Here is a 4,557-nt window from a genome sequence, read left to right on the forward strand (position 1 = left end):
GGCAAGGGGGGGGGGCCCTAGCGGGCCCGGGCCCTTTTGTTTTAAAAGTTTTTTCCCCTTTTTTAAACTTAAAGGAAATTTTGGTTAGCTGTGGAGCTTTGTCCTTAATCGATTAGGATGATGTCTTAAGAAGCTGTATCAAGGTTGGCGCGCCAACTCGGAAAGCCAAGGAACCGTAAAGAGATGCACAAATGCCATGAAACAGTGAAGTCAAAATAGACGCTTTGAGTTTAAACTGCTTGATTGTCAGCAGAACGCAACCAAGGCAATCACTCATTTGACTGGATTTGCAGTCAAGTGTCGCTAACATGAGTACTTAGCACACTGTCACAGCTGAAGGAACTTTTTAGCCTTGGTATCAACAAGCATCCTGATGCTCAATGTAAACTTTAGATAGATCAAAGCTGTCCAAAGGGGTCACCCAGACTTCAAACAGCGACCCTCTTGGCCTAAGCACATGCTCTACTTCCTTTAAAGATAAGGCCTTGGTTAGGCCAAGAACTTTGACAGTGTATATCTCACAGTCCATGAGAAGTGATAATCCAATTGGTTGCAATGTTGTGACTGGAAAGGCAAATCAACAGTTTGGAAACTCCACAATCCAGCAAGTTCTATTTAGTGACTCCCTGTTTATTTGGCATGCTGCTCTCTTTATACAGTTCCTGCTTCCTGTCATGTGACCGACCAACCATACAGTTCTTAATGACATACACACTAAAATGTTTAGAGGAAAAAAACGGACTTAAAAAAAACACGTAAACCAGTTAAAACTCTATTATGCATAGTCATTGCAATAAATAGAGCGGAAAAACATGTCTCTTGTGTGACAGGGACACAGTCAGATGCGTTAGCCATTGCGTCACTGGTCCACCGGCCGGGGTGCCCCGTGCTCGCACCAAACTAGTTGGCTTTCGACGTGACAGCGGCCTGTATTGCTGTCCGCTTCTTCTCATGCTATTAACAAGCCAGCACACAGACAGCCCTTCCCTGGTGGTCTAGTGGTTAGGATTCGGCGCTCTCACCGCCGCGGCCCGGGTTCGATTCCCGGTCAGGGAACGCTCTTTTGCCGCTTTGAGAAGGCCGGCCCACCAAAAATGGTGGGCGTGTGAAAAACAACCTCCGTCGAACCAGCGACCTGAAGATTGCCAACGCTCCTCCTACAGTCCTCCGCGCTACCAGCAGAGCTATCGAAGGCAGGGGCGGGGGCATGGGGGCACAACCTCGGCCTATCAGGATTCTGTAGCTCGACTGCTGGCCAAAAATGGCTTCTGACGCAAGACGACATCAAAACCACACTGCATTACACAAAAAGCACAGAGCGAGCCAGCCAGGAGTCGAACCTAGAATCTTCTGATCCGTAGTCAGACGCGTTATCCATTGCGCCACTGGCCCACCAGCACCAGAGTTGCTGGTTTTCGAAGTGACAGAGGCCTGTATCGCTGTCTGCTTATTCTCATGTTATTCACAGGCCAGCAGCTGACCAGACCTTCCCTGGTGGCCCCGGTTCGATTCCCGGTCAGGGAAAGCTGTTTGCTTGACTGTGAAGTCAAGCTCTGCAAAAATGGTGGGCGCGTGAAAAAAAGAACCTCCTTCGAGCCGGAGTCGAACCAGCGACCTAAGGATTGCCAACGCTCCTCCTACAGTCCTCCGCTCTACCAGCTGAGCTATCGAAGGCACAGCGGCAGGGGGACACAACCTCAGCCTACCCGGATTCTGTAGCCAGACTGCTGGCAAAAGCAGGTCCCACCAAGACTTGAACTCGGATCGCCGGATTCAGAGCCCAGAGTGCTTACCATTACTTCGTGGAACACTGACAATTGCGGTTGCAGCTCACAGGACCACAAAGAATAAGTCGCGTACGGCTCGTCAGCAGCAAAAACGAACTTGAGCGCTTGCTTTTCTTCCTTCACCTGCCGCAAGATGGCACGCAGGCTCTACCTCGGATGGATGGTTGGATTCAAAGTCCAGAGTGCTAACCGTTACACCATGGAACCACAAACTCTTTGTTGACAGCTGTCGGGAGATAACGTGGCAGCTATGGGGGCCCAGTTAGATTCGAGGGGTTGGATGCACCGTCGACCAAAAGACCAAAGGAGGCAGCATCTGCCAAAACCCGGGATCGAACCAGGGACCTTTAGATGTCCAGTCTAACACTCTTCCAACTAAGCCATTTCAGCCACGGCTGGTGCGGCGTGAGACTACCCGACACTTTGAGAGAAGAGCAGAGATGAGCTAACGGAGAGCAAAAGAAGCTGGCCCGGACAGGGATCGAACCAGCGACCACGGCGTTATTAGCATCACGCTCCACCCAACTAAGCTAATCGGCCTGGGTCTAGCCAACTCTCTGCCCAATTTCCAGAAAATTTGCTGATTGCTCATGACCCTAAACAGACAGAAAACCTTCTGGACCAAGCCTAACCACGGGCTCGTCCGGGATTTGAACCCGGGACCTCTCGCACCCAAAGCGAGAATCATACCCCTAGACCAACGAGCCAGCTGCCCTGTACCGGCACCGCTGGCTGGCCTCGAGCAACGGTGTTCACGTGGCTTTAAATCCAGGGAGCATCCAGAAATCTGCACTTGTTTGAAAAAATAAATAAATAAACAAATAAATGCTCGCTAAAGCACCTAGATAACTTAAAACTGCTAAAACTAGATTACTTGAAAGTCGGCCTTTGAATGGATTTTAAAAAGTGGTGGTGGACCTAAGCCGGAGAAGATTCTTTCTTCTGCAGCCAGGGGAATTAGCATGCGAGAGGCAGCGGGATCGATGCCCGCATTCTCCAAGCGGGCTCCTGCCCTTTTGCGCTCACTTCCCGAACGAGACAGAGTACGCTTTTACGGTACGAAGCCACACTCGGTACGCTTTTGGGGCCCACTACTGTGAAAACGTTTTTCGGACCACATTTGTGGCAAAAGCGAGGCCCATCACTGGATTCAGAGTGCAGAGCTGCCAGTCCAAAGTGAGCGCCCAGATCTGAACCAGGGACCTCTTCATCTGCAGCTCAAATGCGCCACCACTGAGATATAGGATGCACTGCACAAAACCACTGGAACAAAATGACTTCCTTCAATGTGACGATAACAGACAAAGACAGACTGACTTTAAAGTCAAAGCTTTGGTCAGTCCAAAGCTGCCAAGGCCAAAGGGGGCGCCTGCCTTTGAACCAGGGACCTCTTCATCTGCAGTTAAATGCGCCACCACTGAGATATACCCCCATAAGACGCACTGCACAAAACCACTGAAACAAAATGACTTCCTTCAATGTAACGATATCAAACAAAGACAGGCTGACTTTAAAGTCAATGCTTTGGTTGGTCCAAAGCTACCAAGGGCAAAGGGGGAACCCAAATTTGACCCAGGGACCTCTTAACCTGCAGTCAAGGGTCCTACCACCGAGCTATACCTCGATGAGGCACACTGCAATAAACCAATGAAGGAAACTGACGCCCTTCAATGTGACAATATCAAACAACGACAGCCTGACGTTGAAGACAAACTTTTAGTTAGCTCAAAGCTGTCCAAAGGCGGTACCCAGACTTCAAACAGCGACCTCTTGGCCTGCACATGCTCTACCTCCCTTTAAAGATAAGGCCTTGGTTAGGCCAAGATAGCCACTTCCGGTGTTCGAGCCACTAGAAGACAGCAAGTTCCTCGACTTTGACAACGTCGAACAATGACAGCTACACACTGAAGTCAAAGCTTTGGTTAGCCTAAAGCTGCCAAACCCCAAGGGGGCACCCGGATTTGAACTGGGGACCTCTTGATCTGCAGTCAAATGCTCTACCACTGAGCTATACCCCGCAAACAGCATTGCGATAAACCACTAAAGGAGAATAAGTTCCTTCACTGTGTCCATATCAAACAGTAAAAGCTTCACATGGGAGTCAAGGTTAACCCAAAGCTTTCAGTCCAAAGGGGGCACCCGGATTTGAACCGGGGACCTCTTGATCTGCAGTCAAATGCTCTACCACTGAGCTATACCCCGTGAAAAGAGCGGCAACCAACCGCTGAAAGAGAATAAGTTCCTTCACTGTGACACTTTGAATAAGTTCCTTCATTTCTGACACTTTGACAGTGTATATCTCACAGTCCATGAGAAGTGATAATCCAATTGGTTGCAATGTTGTGACTGGAAAGGCAAATCAACAGTTTGGAAACTCCACAATCCAGCAAGTTCTATTTAGTGACTCCCTGTTTATTTGGCATGCTGCTCTCTTTATACAGTTCCTGCTTCCTGTCATGTGACCGACCAACCATACAGTTCTTAATGACATACACACTAAAATGTTTAGAGGAAAAAAACGGACTTAAAAAAAAAACACGTAAACCAGCAGCACACAGACAGCCCTTCCCTGGTGGTCTAGTGGTTAGGATTCGGCGCTCTCACCGCCGCGGCCCGGGTTCGATTCCCGGTCAGGGAACGCTCTTTTTTGCACCAAAAATGGTGGGCGTGTGAAAACAACCTCCGTCGAACCAGCGACCTGAAGATTGCCAACGCTCCTCCTACAGTCCTCCGCGCTACCAGCAGAGCTATCGAAGGCAGGGGCGGGGGC

General features: G+C 49.6%; 8 non-coding genes across 8 annotated transcripts; 2 read left to right on the forward strand and 6 right to left on the reverse strand.

Moving 5' to 3' along the window:
- Positions 1 to 984: 984 nt before the first annotated feature.
- Positions 985 to 1,056, forward strand: trnae-cuc (transfer RNA glutamic acid (anticodon CUC)). The gene has a single exon. It is a non-coding gene; the product is annotated as a tRNA-Glu (tRNA).
- A 263-nt stretch (positions 1,057 to 1,319) lies between these two features.
- On the reverse strand, positions 1,320 to 1,392 carry trnar-acg (transfer RNA arginine (anticodon ACG)). Its single transcript has one exon. It is a non-coding gene; the product is annotated as a tRNA-Arg (tRNA).
- Positions 1,393 to 1,587: 195 nt separating this feature from the next.
- Positions 1,588 to 1,674, reverse strand: trnay-gua (transfer RNA tyrosine (anticodon GUA)). The gene is given in 2 exon segments: positions 1,588 to 1,623; positions 1,638 to 1,674. It is a non-coding gene; the product is annotated as a tRNA-Tyr (tRNA).
- A 430-nt stretch (positions 1,675 to 2,104) lies between these two features.
- Positions 2,105 to 2,177, reverse strand: trnas-gga (transfer RNA serine (anticodon GGA)). Its single transcript has one exon. It is a non-coding gene; the product is annotated as a tRNA-Ser (tRNA).
- A 245-nt stretch (positions 2,178 to 2,422) lies between these two features.
- On the reverse strand, positions 2,423 to 2,494 carry trnap-ugg (transfer RNA proline (anticodon UGG)). Its single transcript has one exon. It is a non-coding gene; the product is annotated as a tRNA-Pro (tRNA).
- A 1,239-nt stretch (positions 2,495 to 3,733) lies between these two features.
- On the reverse strand, positions 3,734 to 3,805 carry trnac-gca (transfer RNA cysteine (anticodon GCA)). Its single transcript has one exon. It is a non-coding gene; the product is annotated as a tRNA-Cys (tRNA).
- Positions 3,806 to 3,917: 112 nt separating this feature from the next.
- trnac-gca (transfer RNA cysteine (anticodon GCA)) lies at positions 3,918 to 3,989 on the reverse strand. Its single transcript has one exon. It is a non-coding gene; the product is annotated as a tRNA-Cys (tRNA).
- A 364-nt stretch (positions 3,990 to 4,353) lies between these two features.
- Positions 4,354 to 4,425, forward strand: trnae-cuc (transfer RNA glutamic acid (anticodon CUC)). The gene has a single exon. It is a non-coding gene; the product is annotated as a tRNA-Glu (tRNA).
- The last annotated feature ends 132 nt before the right edge of the window (positions 4,426 to 4,557 follow it).

This window comes from Labeo rohita, unplaced genomic scaffold, assembly GCF_022985175.1.
Source record: "Labeo rohita strain BAU-BD-2019 unplaced genomic scaffold, IGBB_LRoh.1.0 scaffold_2865, whole genome shotgun sequence".
Lineage (NCBI taxonomy): Eukaryota > Metazoa > Chordata > Actinopteri > Cypriniformes > Cyprinidae > Labeo > Labeo rohita.